Source organism: Jatropha curcas, chromosome 3 (genome assembly GCF_041381405.1).
Source record: "Jatropha curcas cultivar XTBG-Jc1 chromosome 3, XTBG_Jcur_1.0, whole genome shotgun sequence".
Classification (NCBI taxonomy): domain Eukaryota; kingdom Viridiplantae; phylum Streptophyta; class Magnoliopsida; order Malpighiales; family Euphorbiaceae; genus Jatropha; species Jatropha curcas.
The window spans coordinates 15,494,820-15,513,328 of record NC_143153.1 but is presented as its reverse complement, the minus strand read 5'-3'; the positions used below and the strand labels follow the sequence as shown (position 1 = coordinate 15,513,328).

General features: G+C 38.4%; 1 pseudogene; it reads right to left on the bottom strand.

The window, feature by feature from the left end:
- The window catches only part of LOC149497615 (uncharacterized), a 7,464-nt pseudogene extending 6,914 nt beyond the window's left edge, over nucleotides 1-550 (bottom strand).
- Nucleotides 551-18,509: the final 17,959 nt, after the last annotated feature.

Genomic DNA, 18,509 nt, shown 5'->3' with positions numbered 1-18,509 from the left:
AATAAAAGACTATTTTCATGCTTAGGCGTGTTCATGTTTTTAGAGAGTGTGAGATTGCATTCTTCTAATTGCATCAAGAATCAAGGTAAACTTATCAATTCATTGTGGCATTTATCTTATTCTTTTTCTCTATTATTGGTGTTCTTGCTTCTTTAAGCTTTGGGTGCCATAGAGGGGAGTTTATTCTAGATCTTTGATCTCTTCCAATACTTGTCATTGAGTTCATGAAATTTATTTTCATTGGGTTCCGCGTCAGGGTGTGAAGGTAAATCCACTAACTCTATCACAGTCGACCAAATTCCAATGGAAAAAAAAGAATAAACTTGCAATATTCACATTTAGGCCCGTATTTGTTGGATACCCTGACCCTGTAATACAACACTCCTGGAGAAAGTACAAGAAGCTTTTTCTTGGGGCCAAGATTCATCTTTTCTTCTAAACTTTTACGAATAAAATCTACTTGTGTATCATCTTCACTATCACTATCACTATCACTGTCATTATAGTAATAAACAGACTTTTGCTTCAGGTTGACAATCCTTTCATCCATTATTTCTTGGCTGTTCTCTAACCCCTAATTATTTGTTAGTCAATTGGAGAACTGTTGTTTTACATGCTTATATAGTAGTATATGTGAATTTTATGGGGCTTCAACTCTTGAGCTTCTTTTATAAGTATTAATTAGTATTGTTAATTAATTAAGCAATTTGTTTTTTCCAAAGATTTCTGGAGGAGACAAATGAACATTTTGGCTTTCACATTTAATTTTTCAAAATTCGAAACGTCTAATACCCAACTCAACTTTTCTTGTATGATTTGATTCGACTCGACAAGTTGATTCGACTAGACGAGTTTGATGATTGCAGCGTAGTACAAAGTCCAATGTCCAAAGGATTTGGGGAGCCACAAATGTAGGAGTGATGGAAAGAGGAGGCTTGGACAAACCCAATAAGAGGTAATATGAGAAGCTAAAATCCACGTATATGACTCGTCTTCAAAAGACGAAACACAAAAGATTCCAAATATAACAATCACAAAAATTTTCAAAAGCCCAATTAATTTAGTCCTCTATAGCTAATCAAAACTAAAAAGAGACATTATATTTGTAGAGATTTTTATTAAGGTGTCGTATCAACAGCAAACGATTGAGTTTCTTTTTATTTTAAGCCAAGTGTACATTGTTACTTTCATCCCTTTGAGTGGAAGTACAAGAGGGATCAATTGGAAGAGTGAGAATAGACCCACCCAACTTTTCCTGAAGTCAAAATTAGATGTGTAAATTTATTACACGCAGAGTCCTTCCAAAAAGTTTTGAATTGTTACTTTTTAATCTCAATATCAGCAATGACATTATTAATACGATTGTTTTAATCAATTCATTCACTAGTGTTGAAAGGGAGTGAAAAATTGAAAGAGTAATGCTAAATGGATCATTTTGATCCAGATCAAATCTACCGTTTCCATTTAAATTATCATAATTGCCCTTCTCAATTTTTTGAGGCTTTCATTCTTCCTCTTTACAAGCATTAAAAGTATTGTTTCAATGAGTGCATTGAGTTTTGTGAGTTAATAATCACAAAGAACGCACATGTACTCTCTTATTTTCTAGGTTGTATATTGTCCCCTCCCTCTATTCATCTTGTTCTATCTTAACATAGAAAAATGAAAATTGAAAACAATCTTTGGAATAAGAAGCATTAACTAGAGATTTTTCACGCAACTCTCGAGTCCAAGTTCCAAATGAGAAACAATCAACATTGTATCATATTAGAATGAAAATTTTGTATGCCTAAAAGTGAAAATTTATAATACTTTTCGATAAGGACTAAAAATGAAAATTTTGTATGCCTAAAACCTAATAATAAGAAGATGTTAGAATTTAATTTCATTAGTATAAAAAACTATCTTTATTGTATTATGATTTTTTTATTATAATTAAAAATAAAATTAATGCATATCATTTGGATTGTGTATATAAAATATAATGCAAGGATAATTTTACACAGAAAAATGAACCAATTAATTTGCATTTTTTAATTTTTGATTGGCAATTCTTTTTAATATTTTTAATTATTTCCATCATTATTGTTAGTGTTAAATTAAAAAGCTCTCATTTTTCGTTTCTTGCGGAGAAAAAGAGTTTTTCTTTTATGCTTCATTTGTTTCCGTAAAATAACTTGCAGGAAAATATTTTCCACATTTCTCCATTGTTTGGGACGTTCAGAAAAATAAGTCAATGGAAAATATTTTTCTGGTCAAAGAAAAATTAAGCTATTTTCAAAGAAAATGACTTCTCATTTTTAAGAGGGTAAAACATTTTTCGAAATTTGACAAATTTATTATAACCTTATAAATCCATATTTTATTAATTTATTAATCATTGGTATCCACTACCACCACTACTGGCTACCGTCGACCACCACCACAGGGCAACGGCGACTTTCATAATTTATCATTTTTTTCTGCATTATTTTTATATTTAACAATTGTTTTCGCCGAAAATCCCCCCGAAGGACCCGAAAACATCCTTTTGTGGTTTTTGATAAAATGTGTTTATTTTTTATGCGATGCCGATAAATCGGTCTTATAAACAATTTTGAGTCGCCACCCATTGTTTAGGCAATGGGACCGTTTTTATAAAAATGACTTCATTTTAAACCCAATTTTGTTTTAAGGCCAAATTATTTTAAAAGACTGGTCAGGCGCAACAATGCGATTCTGGGTATGGGAATTGGGTACGCCGGCCCGTTGGAAGCCGACGCTGGGAAAATCGGCCTCTATTATTAACCTATGATTTCTAATTTATTTTAGTTAGAAAAGCCAAATTATTTATTTATTTAAACCCAACCCAAATAAATCGGACCGAGTTCCTATTTGGAAAATTATTTAATCGTCCCAAACAAATCTAATTATCACATAACAATTATTCAATTTAAAGCAATTAAATCAAAGCAATTCAACCAAATAAATAAAAGACCCGCTCTTGCCTTATGGTTCAAGGCGGGCAACAAACCGAATCAAAAATATTAAATGAAATAAATAAATGATCCGCTCTTGCCTTATGGTTAAAGGCGGGTAACAAACCGGATCCAAAAAATATATATACAGATCGAATCAAAAATTAAATCCATAAACTAATAAAAATAAAACCATACATAATTGTTATTTAATATCTAAATCACATTTTAATTTTTTTTTATTTTTTAGTTTAATTTCATTTTTGCATTCAACCAAAAATAATAAAATTCATACAAATAAATATATATAATCACATTTTAATATTTTAAGCTTAATTAAACTATAATCTATTCATAATTGGCTATTTTCAGATTTATTAAAAAAATCAAATTTTATTTATATGTGTGATTTTTTTTTTTCGGATGAACAGTGCTTAAATAGTACGTGAACAGTGTGTGAATAGTGCCTAAATAGTGCGTGAACAGTGTGTGAACAGTGTATTTCCTGAAAAATTAAGAACATTTACTGTTCATCGATGAACAATTACTGTTCACCGATGAACAACTGCATATTTATTATTATTATTTTTATAGAATTATTTTTAAGTGATTTTTATGATTTAAGGGTATATAAAATGGCCAAATATAAATATACTATAATTTAAAGAAACTTAAATTACTAAAACCATAAAAATATATAAACAACACAAAAATATGTAAATAAAATAAAAGTATGTAAAAGATACAAAAGTGTTAAGGAAATTACCTGATTCTCAAATTGAAGATTGTGAATGGATCAAACAGATCTTCCAGAAGCAGCTTTGTTTCCAAGGATTTAAGTGTGTTTTCTTTGTGAATGAGAAATTTGACCGCACAATATATTTTTTTAAGATTTAAGATTGTGAAGAAGTGTGTAGTAGTAGTGTAGAAGTGTAGATTGTAGTGTAGAAGTGTGGTAGTGTCGAGAGAGAGGAAGAGAGAGAAAGAGATGAATTTATAGAGTAGGTTAAGATACTGTAGCAAACCATTACTGTAGCTAACCGTCACTGTAGCACACGGCTACTGTAGCATGTAGCTCTCTCTTTTTCTTTTTTTCTTTTTTTTTTTTTTTTTTAAGATATAAAGGCTTCTAGATAGCATTAATCCATTTATCCTTGTGTCCTCATCGGATCAAGCGGGGCATAAAAAACACGCGTCAACAACAATAAAATTTTTAAAATACAAAATTTATATTATTAGTATTTTATTTTTATGATCTTATGAGTTAAAAATTTAGTATTTTTAATTAATTTTCAAATTACAATCAAACAACGGAAAATAAGTCATTTGGAAAATTTTTTTAATAAATGTTTCAAGATTTTCCAAAGATAAGTTATTTTTCGGAAACAAATGGAGCCTTAGATTAATGTTAAAAGTACTTTTCATATTATTTTTTAGCTTTATATCCAAAAATATTTACATTTAGAAATTTTTTTTTGCGATAAATTGGAAGACCATTTTATTGACCTTCAAGCCTTAATAGATAAAAAATACATAAGGGTGGATGAGTAGACCAAACCACTTGGTCTGTCAAACTAGTGACCGCTTTTGCTAAATTATGAGCAACATCATTAGCAGACCTGCGAATAAACTCAAGACTCATATCTCATAATTTCCAGTAAAAGAGATTTACAGTCCTGAATAATTAAACTGAAAGTAGAGTTATCACTATAGCTAGGATCAGTAATAACCCGAACACAAGGTTGAGCATCTGACTCCATAACCACGGTAGACCACCCTACCTCCTTTACCCACCTTAGAGCTTCTCATATTGTCATGGCTCAACCACATGTGCTTCATGATTTCCTTGAATAGAAACTTGCAAGGCCTGAATAAAATCACCACCGGTGTCCTACGCTACACAACCAATACCCACATAATTTCCATCGAAAGTTGCACCATCTAGATTGACCTTGATAACACCTGTAGAAGGTTTCGACCAATAAGCAATACCTGCAGAATTTTCAACCCGTGGATGATGATCCTTAACATTCAACCAATCTGTTAACAAGTGCTTTGCCTTATGATGGACTTGATTCGGGCGCTTCCAAACTGCTACATTGCGTGCCTCCCATAAGGCCCATAACATCATTATCACCATTTGCAAAACCTCACCCGAATAATTCTCAACACAGCAGGCAAACCAATCTTGAAAATTTGGACCTGTTGGGGTTCGATAACCCACATCAAATGTCTGTTGGATATAAGTGCAATGATAAACTCTAAGATTGATTAATAATTTACAACACTAAAAATAATAACGGGAAAGGCAACCAAAATAATGCTAACACAAAACACCAAATAATATTGTATTAATAAGAAGCAAACATTCACAAAGCTTAAGGAAAGGATTACTTACTTGGTTTTTGCTTGGTGCTTGCTTGGTTACAAATGAGAGGAGGGGGTGGTATTTATAGGCATTTCCACCTCCTCAATGTACGGCTAAGATTTGTTTACAAAAATGGACGGTCTAGATTACAAGGAACATTCTAGAGTTAGGTAAGATATTTTCATTACATATTTTGTGTGGAGAATTGTGGAGTATTCTAGAATGTGGGCTTGGACCTACAACTTTGGGCTTAAGGCTTCCCAAGTCTTGGCTTATTATAGCAGCCCATTTTGATGGTGACTAAATTAATCGGTGATATTTTAATACTCTCCCTCAATGATTAATTTCTCTTTCTTCATCATTCCCAATTGTTGGCGAAAATCTTTATATTTATTTGTGCTTAAACTCTTTGTAAAAATATCGATTGGTTGATCCTCCGTCTTGATATATTTCATTTTAATCTCTCCTTGTAGAACCTTCTCTCTGATAAAGTGATAGTGAACCTCCACGTGTTTTGTTCTTGCATGAAACACCGGATTCTCAGCCATTTGTATAGCCGAACGATTATCGCAATTTAATGGAATTGGATAGTCGATGGGTTGATGCAGATCATTCATAAGCTGTGACAACCAAACACTTTCCTGAGCTGCTGTTGCTGCTGCCCGATACTCAGCTTCTGTTGTGGACAGTGACACTGTAGGTTGTCTCTTGCTGCACCAAGAGATTACTCCTGAACCAAGACTAAATGCATAGCCTGTTGTCGAGCGCCGAGTGTCGTGATCTCCTGCATAATCAGCATCGCAATATCCTTCCAACTTGATAATTTCACCTCTCTTATAAAAGATCCCATAATCGATTGTACTTTTGACATATCTCAATATTCTTCAAACTGCTTCCAAGTGAGGTTTCTTAGGCTTCTGCATAAATTGGCTGACTACTCCAACTGCAAAGGAAATGTCCGGCCGTGTCATAGTGAGATAGATTAGGCTTCCCACTAGTTGTCTATATATAGTAGCATCTTCGAGATCATTCCCTTCATGAGCACACAGCTTGACATTAGCATCCATTGCAGTAGATATCGGCTTGCATTCCATCATTCCAAACCTCTTCAGTAGATCTCTTGCATACTTCTGTTGTCCGAGGAACAATCCTTCCTTGGCTTCTTCTATCTCCAATCCAAGAAAATGCTTGAGCTTTCCTAGCTCTTTCATTTTGAAACGAGTAGCCAAATTCTCTCGGATGAGTTGAATCTCTTCGATGTTGTCGCCAGTGACTATTAAATCATCAACGTATACTAGCACTATAGCTAGTCTTCCTTCCCGATCTTTTACAAATAAACTGGAGTCTGCTAGTGCCATAACATATCCATTCTTGACAAGGAATTCTATAATCTTGCCATACCAAGCCCTCGGTGCTTGTTTTAGACCATAGAGAGCTTTCCTTAGCTTGCACACATAGTTAGGATTTTCACGACTTCTGAACCCTAGTGGTTGCTCCATATAGATTTCACGATCAACTTCACCGTGTAAGAATGCATTCTTCACATCCATCTGCCATAAAGGCCATGACTTACTAGCTGCTAAAGCTAGTAATACTCACACAGTAGTGATCTTGGCAACTGGACTAAATGTCTCATCATAGTCCAAGCCATATTGCTGAGAAAATCCACGAGCAACCAGTCTTGCTTTGTATCGCTCAATTGATCCATCTGGGCGGGTTTTGATTTTGTAGACCCATTTACAAGAGATGAGTTTCACATCTCTTGGTTTTGGCACTAATTCCCATGTTTGATTTTCCTCCCAAGCAGCAATTTCTTCTTCCATTGCAGTAGTCCACTCCATCTTCTTTGATGCTTCTTCATAAGTTGTTGGCTCCTTTATCTCTGCTATAGCAGCATTTGCATATTTTGGATTAGGCCTGCTTTCTCGACTTGATCGCCGAAGTGGAGGATAATCTGGATCTTGTTCTTCTTGACTTGGCTGCTGTTGTTCGTATGCACCTATCTTCCATGGGCTCTTCAATTTCTCTTGAACTCTGGATGGCTCTCCTTGACCTTTCTCTGGGATGAACTCTCCCTCTCCTATCTTCTTTTCAACTTTTTCTTGAATTTCTTTTGAATCTGGTAGCAGAGTTGCTTCAGATGACCACCAAGATGATGTCTCATCAAAGACCACGTTTCGTGAAATATGGCACTTGTTAGTTGTAGGATCACAACATCTCCAGCCTTTTCTTTGCTCATTATAACCAACGAATATGCAGCGAAGTGCCTTTTTGTCAAACTTGCTTCGAAGTTCATCCGGAACGAAGACATAACACACGCATCCAAAAACTCGAAAATGACTTACAGTTGGTTTAATGTTCCACAATTTCTGGAATGGGGATATAAACTCCAGTTTTGCTTGAGATAGTCTGTTGGTGATGTACACAACTGTCTTCATACACTCTGCCCAAAATCTAGCTGGCACATTCTTCGCATTGAGCAAACTCCTACAGATCTCCACTAGGTGTCGATTCTTTCTCTCAGCAACTCCATTTTGCTGCGGTGTTCTTGGACATGTGAATTGTCTTCGAATGCCTTGCTCTTGGCAATATTTAGTGAATTCGTCATACGTGTACTCTCCACCATTGTCAGTGCGAAGGCATCTAATTTTATTTCTGACTTCTTTCTCAACTTTGTTCTTGAAAGCTTTGAATTTTTCAAAAGCTTCCGACTTCTCTACCATGAAATCTACCCAAACATATCTCGAGTAGTCATCGATGAAAGTAATCATGTACCTCATATTACTATTTGAAGGTTGCTTGATCCGTCCAAGAACATCTGAATGTATTAACTCCAATGGCACCTTGGCTCTATGTTTTGACTCTTCAAAGGGAAGTTGGTGAGCTTTTCCATATTGGCATCCAGCACATATAGTGTCTTCTAGGCATTCCAATTGAGGAAGACCTTTAAGCATGGACTTCTTCATCATCACCTTAAGCTTGTGATACCTAACATGTCCCAGACGAGCGTGCCACAAGTCAGCTGTCTCACTCTTCCTTGTTCTGTCAACATAGGCTTCTTATGCTGACATGACGTAGATTGATTCTACTCGCCGTCCTTCCATGACTGGATCTCCGATTAATTTAACGTTACGATAAACCTTCACATTATCAGGACCAAACACCATATAATTACCTGCACTTGCTATTTGTGATACAAAGAGCAAGTTTTTCTTCATCCTTGGCACATGGTAAACCATCTGTAACTCCATTTTCTCCTTACTGTAGGGAGAAACAATGGTTGTCTTTCCAATGTGAGCTATTGGCAATCTCGTGTTATTTACTGTGACTACAACAAGACCTCCATCATAATCGGATACATCCGATAATTTCTCCATGTTTCCTGTCATATGATTAGAACTTCCAGAATCAACTATCCAATCATCATCATAGTTGATTCTATCACTTACAGATATTAATGACGACTCCTGCTCGGGTCCTTTCTTCATCATCTCTACTAGCTTTTGTAGAGAATATTCTTCCTCCTGAACAAAGAAACTGTGAATATCCCATTCCTCTTCACTTTGTTGCTCATTCTGGGTTGATGCTATGTTTCCTTCTACTCGTCTGCTTCGACATTCTCGGGTGAAATTGTGAACCCCTCCCCAAAACGTCATGGGCATGTGAATGCATGTGACTAAAGGAAGAAATGCACGTGAATGTATGAGTCGCCACCTTGTTTAATTGTTTTAGGGTAAACTAGGAAAAACCCTAAGTGACTCCAATTTTAATTAACCTAGTTACTAGATTAATTAGCCCAATGTCTAAGGCATGGTCTTCGAACCCGAGACTATGTCATGCTGATGAAACTAACTTAAAAATGAATGTTTTGCAAGGAAGATGAAATAATTTAGACCAATGAAAAAGATGTTTATGTGATTCGACTTGCCGCCCGGGGTTAGATCCCGAACGTGCCTACGTACTTCCGTTTGAATGGAAGATCAAAGTCAACGTAGTTCGATAGGCCTTCTTTGAAGGGCTTTGAATGGGATGCTTAATGCATGAGTGTGTGTATGCTTTGTGCATTTTTGTTTAGGCATTCTGCCAAAGAATTGATTGTTTTAGGCATTTGTTGCCAAAATGTTGATTGGGCAATTTTATTGCCAAAAATTGACTGATTTAAGGCTTTTAGCCAAAAAAATTGATTTAGGCAATTTGATTGCCAAAATGATTGATTTTAGGCGCTTGTCGCCAAAATGATTGATTTTAAGGCTTTTAGCCAAAAGATTGGTTAGGCGATTTGTCGCCAAAATGATTAAGGCATTTGTGCCAAAGGTGTTTTGTTGGGCGATTGTCGCCAAAATGATTAAGGCAATTTTATTGCCAAAATTGATGATTTGAGGCTTTTAGCCAAAAAGTTTGATTTAGGCAACTTGTTTGCCAAAAGTTGATGGGGCGTTTGACGCCAAAAATTGATTTAAGGCTTTTAGCCGAAAAGAGTTGATTTAGGCAATTGTTGCCAAAAAGTTGATTGGGCGATTGTCGCCAGAATTGATTGATTTAAGGCAATTGTGCCAAAATGAATTGATTTAAGGCTTTAAAGCCAAAAGATTGATTAGTTTTAAGGCATTTTGCCAAAGCTTTGATTCAAGCGATTTGTCGCTATGAAAAAAGAATTAATTCTCACTTGTAGGCAATTTGTTTGCCAAAAGCGATTATTAAAGGCTTTTAGCCAAAATATTGCTTTAAGCGACTTGAAAACTGATTAATTCTCACTTGTAGGCAATTTGTTTGCCAAAAGTGATTTATTAAAGGCTTTTAGCAAAAATTTTGATTTGAGCGATTTATCGCTGAAAAACTTGATCAATTCTCACTTATAGGTAATTTGTTTGCCTAAAGTGATTAATTAAATTGAAATATAGGCAATTTATTGCCATAATAAAAAAAAGTTTTTAATTAGGGCCTTTTAGTCACAATTATTGATTAATTAGACTTAAGCCAAAAACTGTTCGAGATAAAGGCAATTTCACCATAGTTATTGATTAACTAGGCTTTTAGCCAGTATTGTCGAATTTTAGGCTTTAATACCACGATTATCGATTAACCGTGCATCTAAGCTTAATTTTATTTAATTGAGGCAATTTGTTTGCCTAGTGGATGATATGAATGCATTTATGCAGTTATAGAATTTAGGAGGAGTAGAAAAGAAGCATGCATGAAGTGCTAAAATTAAATAGATAGAGTTTAGCTTGTGTACCTGATTTAGTCGACGGCCACTTCTTAACTCCAGGTTAAGCTCCTCGTTAAGGGAAATTAATTAATTTAATTTAATTTTAATGACCAAATATCAAAACAAAGAAAGCAATAAAATCTAGCTAAAATGCAAGAAAGCAGTAAAGAATTCGCAAGAAGCGAGAGGGAGAAGGAGCGTCCGTCAACACCGACTGAGTGAGGAGAAAAGGAGGCCCGAGGCCTGTATTTATAGGCGCAAAACGGACTGTTTCCGGTGGCCGGGTCGCCGGCCCGGCGGCCGTCCCGGCGGCCGGGCCGCCGGCTCGGCGGCCCGCCCGGCGGCCGGGCCGCCGGTCCGTCGGCGGCCTGCTCGGCGGCTGGGCCGCCGGGATAGGCCGCCGGGTCAGTGGCCTTCCCGGCGGCTGGGCCGCCGGGATGGGCCGCCGGCTCGGCGGCTGGCTCCGGTGGCTGAGCCACCGGGGCAGGCAAGTTCACTCCGGGGGCTTTTCCAGGAGTTCCGGACCTCCAAAAAATATTCCGGGACCAGTTCCGTGATCCTCGTAATTTTCTGGACGTTTCAAGTACCATATTGGCATATTTCCGGTGAATTTTCTGAAAGGCCTCCGGTCCGGCCGGACTGTTCGCAGTCCGGAAAAAACAGGCTTTTGAGCCTCAAAAAATTTGAGTATTCACAGGCGACTGCAGCCGCTGTCGCCGGCGGCACGGCTGCCGGCGATAGCGGCGGCCGCCACCGCCGCGGCCGGGAAAACGGCTTTTCGAGTCTCAAAATTTGAGTATTCACAGTTGCCCCCCACCGGCAACCATAAAAATGATTTATGGGCGTCGGTGGTTGTCTGAAGACCCAATTTTGAGGATAGGCAGAGGAGGAAACCCCGCCGTTGGGTTTTTCCTTGAAATGAAATGATCGAATGCAAGGATTTATGTTTGCAATTTAAAGATGTTTTTGCCTCTTTGAGGACTTAAAAAGAAATTTTGCCTCTTAGAGGACTTGAAAAAGAGGTTTTGCCTCTTAATGAGGACTTGAAAATAGATTTTGCCTCTTAATGAGGGCTTGAAAAGATGTTTTGCCTCTTAGAGGACTTGAAAAGATGTTTTGCCTCTTAATGAGGGCTTGAAAAGAGATTTTGCCTCTTAATGAGGGCTTGAAAAGATGTTTTGCCTCTTAGAGGGCTTGAAAAGATGTTTGCCTCTTAGAGGGCTTGAAAAGATGTTTTGCCTCTTGATGAGGGCTTGAAAAGAGATTTTGCCTCTTAGAGGACTTTGAAAAGATGTTTTGCCTCTTAATGAGGGCTAGAAAAGATGTTTGGCCTCTTAGAGGACTTGAAAAGATGTTTTGCCTCTTAATGAGGGCTTGAAAAGAGATTTGCTTTATTTTTACTTTTCTCATTGAGAACCAAGGGTCCACCTAAAGTCGAAATGATCAAATGGCTTGGTTTTGGATGAAAAAGGGTTGGTTATTGGTTAGGGTTTCACCCTAGGTTTTATGTAAGAAAGTTAACCATTAACCGGGTTCTACCCTGGGTTTGGGTAAAAGAGATTGACGATGGTTGGGTTCCACCCTGGGTTGTGTATGTTTTTTTTTTATAACACTTGCCCCTGAATCCAACTTGGAGGATTTTGCCCCCTGCTTGAGGGAATTGATGCCTTTATTAGCTGAAACAGAATTTCTTCTTAATGAAAGACTAAAATTCTGTGATTACTTCTGTGATGGGAGAATGGTGAAGGTTCTTATCACTTCTTGCCCCCAGAATGGTGCTGACCATGGAATACTTCAAAACATTGGTGTTGTATTTGTCCTTTCGATCGAGGAATCAAAGAGAACAAGGTTACTTATATGACTCGAGGAAACGGACAATGTGGATGACATCGCTCGTCTGAAAGGATCGAAGAAACGATGGTCCGAGTGGAGACGAGGTATTAAAGAATTACCTCTCAATGATTATGTTTGACACTTTTTTAGGGATTGTTTTGACATTTTTCTCTCTCCCTCTTTCTTCGAGGAATGACTCAAAGAGTGACGCTTTCAAAACGAACTTTTGAGAATGACTCGATTTTTGTGGCCCGTTGTGGAATGACCACTGGTGATGGAGACTTGATTTTAGAGACTCGATTTAGAGACCCAAAGTTTTCTTGTAGTGAATTTTGACTCGAAGGAACTCAGTGATTCCTGGAAAAAATGATTTATATACTCCCAAGGAGACCTTTGAAAGCACCTTTTTTTTTTTTTTTTTTTTTTTTTTTTTTTTTTTGGCCTTAACTTTTGCCTAGTAGCCGCCCTTTCGGGTTTTCGACTCTAGCAGGCTCTTTGCCCTAACTTTTGCCTAGACCGCCCTTTCGGGTTTTCAACCTAGCGGGCTCAATTCTTGCCTGAAGCCGCCCTTTCAGGTTTTCAACTCCAGCTTTTATTTTTCTTTTCTTCTCTTTTTTTATTTTTTATTTTTAATATTGGCAAAGAGAAAATGCTATTTATGATGCAAACTTATGTTTGTGACCGCGCCTTTGTGGCTGCCTACGTATCTCCAAGAACTCTTCGGGGGATGGGGAGAATCAGGTCTTTCGTAGTTCCTTCCGGGATGTGAACTTCGTCCTCGGCTGGTGCAAATTTCATCTCCGACTTGATGTTAGTGCGGAATTCCTTTCCGTCTCGGTGCGGAATTTATTTCCGACTTGCTGTTGGGGCAAAAGCCAATTCCGACTTAATGCTGATTGTGGAATTCATTTCCGATTTGATTTCTTCGGGATTCTTTCCCGACTTGATATTAATACAGAATTTATTTTTGACTTGATTTCTTCGCGGGATTTCTTCCCGGCTTGATTTCTTCGCGGGATTCCTTCCCGACTTGATGTTGATGCAGAATTCATTTCTGACTTGATTTCTTCGCGGGATTCCTTCCCGGCTTGATGTCTTTGCCGGATTCCTTCCCGACTTGATGTTGATGCAGAATTCATTTCTAACTTGATTTCTTCGCGGGATTCCTTCCCGGCTTGATGTCTTTGCGGGATTCATTCCCGGCTGGATGTCTTTACGGGATTCATTCCCGGCTTTGATGATGTTGAATCAACTTATTGACTCGAGCTCTAGGCGAATCTGACTTTGTTGTTGTAGTGGTTTTACCACTGGTTGACTGAAATATGACTTGTATTCATCACAAAGAGTTTTGAATACCCACATTGTGGTGGTAACTTGAGTGGCTTGAGTGTTGAAGAAGCTTTTATGCTTTGAGTTTGTGGTTTCGCCATGTTTGAATTCTTGAGGTTAATTTGATTCCTTTTCTTGAACTTTATCTTACTCTGAATTTGAAACTTATTCCTCAATGGTTCTCCTCTCCATAAGGAATTTTGAGGAGACTCTTCCTTGAGAAATGATCCTTGTTTATAAGGACACTTGTACTTGTGCCATGCTTGGCGCTTGATTTTCAAGGTGTTTGCTGTCATCCAATTTGTGGGAATGACTACTTCTTTTAACTTGCTTTTTCAAAATGTGAGCAGCCGCTTGGTTTTTATCCTTATGGCTGAAATGATTTGTCATCTACCCTTGATGGGCTTGAATTTAACAGAGAGCTTGCAATTGACCCGTTTTTTTTGACAACTTGATTTCCTGTAGCTTTGTCCTCGATTTCTTTCTTTTGTGCAGAAGTTCCTCTTGACCCCTTTTTTTTTTCTTTTGCTTGCTTAGAAGCAGCCTCTCCATAAAGAATTTCGAGGCAACTTGATTCTGAGGTGACTTGAGTAGTGTATGGATAGCATTGCGACTTCGTGCAATTCCAAACATAGCTTCTTTATTCTATCGGAGCATCTTTCATTCCCGGATTTTTGGAGAAACCATTCTGGCCTTAACCCCCTTCAATCGGCTTTGCCTCAGTACTTGTTTAAAGTCTTGCGTACCCTTTGCTGGATCCTTTCCCAAAACTTCCCTTTTGGTGGTGCTTCTTAGGATGCCCCCAGCTTTGGCTGATGCAGAGCAAATGAAAGGATGAATGCATTTTCCTTTGCCAATTTTTATTATCTTTTTTTTATCATCATTTTTTTTCAATTTTTTATTATTTTTTTTCGATTTTTTTTTTGCTTTCACAGGAAAGGATAGGGAAAGAGTATAAACATGATTGGAATGTAAACTGATCCCTTTTTATTGATAAGACAAAAATTTGTGTACAAAAGACACTTAGATTTACAAATGAAAACTTGAATGGAAATGACAATGAAAAGAGAAAAACTAGACCCTAAAAGATAGACTCTAGGGGGACTGTGATGGACTAGGATTGGATTGACTGTAGTGACTTTATTCTTCTCGATGCTTAAATCGATCGGACAGGTTGTTGTTGGTCTTGAACAATTCCTTTGCTCTTTTGGAGGTTTGATCCCAACCTTCTCAGACACAAACTTCATTCATTTCTAAGAAAGTTCGAAAGGATCGAACGATTCTTGTTCAACAATTTTGCATTAATCCCATGGTTAGGCAAGGGATTGGTTGACGTTCAGCTTGCTCTTGGGGATGATGGACCCGTTGTCGACCAGTTCTTGTAGACGGTTTTTCAAAGTCCAGCATGATTCGGCTTCTTGTATGAGTCTTCTTTGAGTTGACCCAACTGGATTAAGTCTTCCACCTTAGTTACAGTCGCAATGAGCGATTGGAACGTAGGCAAGTGCTATGTTTGAAGATGTGACTGGTAGACAGGCAGTAAATTATTGATTATTATGTCAACTTGTTCCTGTTCAGAGGGTCGGTTGATCATTTGAGCAGCTTTGGCCCTCCACCTCGAAAGGAACGAGGAGAAGGGCTCATTGTTCTTTTGTTTAGTGGTTTCCAGTTCCCTCCGGGTAACATCCACTTCGATATTATAATGGTAATGCGTGTTGAAAGCATTGCATATGTCCTCCCAATTCTTCATTTTGGAACGATCCAAGCTCACAAACCATCTTAATGCAGCACCAGTCAAAGATTGCTGAAACAACTGAGCAAGGAGCTCGCTGTTCAGGCCAAACGGGTTGAGGGCACCCACATACATTTTCAGGTGCGTTTTGGGACAAGTGGTTCCGTCAAACTTGTCCATGTTGGGCATTTTGAATTTTGTTGGCAGTCTCGCTTCGGGGAACAAGGACAAGGAGTCCATGTCCACCACTTCCTTGTGTGTTTTAAGGGCAGTGATTGACCTTTCCAACAGTTTTAATTTTTCTCTCATTTTTTGAGCTCCCATCTCAGAAGCAGTTCCAGAGGGCATGCCATCCAGGTTAAGGGTAGGGTTTATTGGTTCTGCAGCAGGTCCCAGATTGGAGGTAGAAGGTCCACTTCCCCCGGCGGAAGCCCCATTTCCATTACCACCACCAAGTTCGGCTATTAGGGCAGTCCTCTGGGCAGCCAATGCCTCATTCATTCTAGCCTCCATTCTGGCTTCCAATTGTTCAATGAGGTTTTGGATGTCAGACAATGATGCCATTGGTGCAGTTGGGGTTGTTGGACTTGTGGGTGAGAGCTCAGTTGGTGTTTCGGGTACAGGTGGTCTTTGGAGGGGTACCTGTAAAAGGACATAGTCAAAATGATTAGACTATAAGGTATTTTCATAGGGTATGTGAGATAGTGTGAGGTAGGGTAGTGTATGGGCGAGGTATTTGGACATGACCCTTGTGATGTGGGGTGATATTGGTATGCTAGGACACCTAGGATAGAACTCCATGGGATGTGATATGTAAGGTAGAGTGTTTAGGGCTGGACACCTCGACTTTTCGAAAGACCCTAAGTTCTCAAAAAAAATTTTTTGGGCCTTAGGGGCCAAAATGTGAACTTTTGGGCCTTTGGGGCCAAAGTGTGAATTTTTGGGCCTCTGTGGCCAAATTGGGAATTTTTGGGCCTCTGTGGCCAAATTGGGAATTTTTGGGCCTTCGGGGCCAAATTGAGAATCTTTGGGCCTCTATGGCCAAATTGGGAATTTTTGGGCCTTCGGGGCCAAATTGAGAATTTTTGGGCCTCTATGGCCAAATTGGGAATTTTTGGGCCTCTATGGCCAAATTGGAAATTTGTGGGCCTTCGGGGCCAAATTGGAGATTTTTGGGCCTCTATGGCCAAATTGGAGATTTTTGGGCCTTTGGGGCCAAATTGAGATTTTTTGGGCCTTAGGGGCCAAATTGGGAATTTTTGGGCCTCTATGGCCAAATTGGAAATTTGTGGGCCTTCGGGGCCAAATTGAGAATTTTTAGGCCTCTGTGGCCAAATTGGAAAATTTTTCGGCCTTAGGGGCCAACTTGAGAATTTTTGGGCCTTTGGGGCCAAATTGAGAATTTTTGGGCCTTAGAGGCCAAATTGGGCATTTTTGGGCCTCTGTGGCCAAATCTAGAATTTTTTGGGCCTTAGGGGCCAAAATTGGAAATTTTTGGGCCTCTGTGGCCAAATTGGGAATTTTTGGGCCTCAGTGGCCAAATTAGGAATTTTTGGGCCTTAGGGGCCAAAATGTAATTTTTCAGGTCTTAGGGACCAAAATGTGATTTTCCAGCTTTGAAAAGGAATGTTTTTTTTTTGTGAAGTATGGGATGAATGCGTGAATGCGCACGACATCACAACATAATTCATTTTAATGGAATGATCCAGCATCATTGGGTGCATACTGTCCTAAAGGATAGGTTCTATAGGCTATGACACAAATAGATGATTGGCTTATTAAGGGACCCTTGAGCCTTGAGCATGGATATACCTAACCACATGTGAAACAAAGAGTTTCGCGTGGGTCCAACAGTACGCATGCCCATGGGCCACCCCCAAAAGGATTAGGGATGGTTTGCGGCAACAGGGAGGACGCTTTGGCTGTCCGTCGACATAATCAAAGAGACCTGCCGATCAGCGCTACTTGCTATCCAGACTCAGAAGTTTGAACAGAGAGAGAAGAAGTTCATTTGAAATTCATTTTTTATGTAATGGAGAAAAAGATTCTCTCAATCGTGCAAATAAATAAATAAATCAAAATGTCTTAAACAATTTGTACAATTTGAGTTTAAATTCCTCATCTCGTATTCTTAAAGAAAGAATACTTGATTTGTGCCAAGGTACCCTGCAAAATAAAGCATTGTAAAATAATGCCCTAAAGAAGGACAGGTTAGTTTACACAGCAATTGTAGTCCACTTTATGCAAAATGATTACATAAATCCCCAGCAGAGTCGCCAAGCTGTGAACCCCTCCCCAAAACGTCATGGGCATGTGAATGCATGTGACTAAAGGAAGAAATGCACGTGAATGTATGAGTCGCCACCTTGTTTAATTGTTTTAGGGTAAACTAGGAAAAACCCTAAGTGACTCCAATTTTAATTAACCTAGTTACTAGATTAATTAGCCCAATGTCTAAGGCATGGTCTTCGAACCCGAGGAGGATCCCGAGACTATGTCATGCTGATGAAACTAACTTAAAAATGAATGTTTTGCAAGGAAGATGAAATAATTTAGACCAATGAAAAAGATGTTTATGTGATTCGACTTGCCGCCCGGGGTTAGATCCCGAACGTGCCTACGTACTTCCGTTTGAATGGAAGATCAAAGTCAACGTAGTTCGATAGGCCTTCTTTGAAGGGCTTTGAATGGGATGCTTAATGCATGAGTGTGTGTATGCTTTGTGCATTTTTGTTTAGGCATTCTGCCAAAGAATTGATTGTTTTAGGCATTTGTTGCCAAAATGTTGATTGGGCAATTTTATTGCCAAAAATTGACTGATTTAAGGCTTTTAGCCAAAAAAATTGATTTAGGCAATTTGATTGCCAAAATGATTGATTTTAGGCGCTTGTCGCCAAAATGATTGATTTTAAGGCTTTTAGCCAAAAGATTGGTTAGGCGATTTGTCGCCAAAATGATTAAGGCATTTGTGCCAAAGGTGTTTTGTTGGGCGATTGTCGCCAAAATGATTAAGGCAATTTTATTGCCAAAATTGATGATTTGAGGCTTTTAGCCAAAAAGTTTGATTTAGGCAACTTGTTT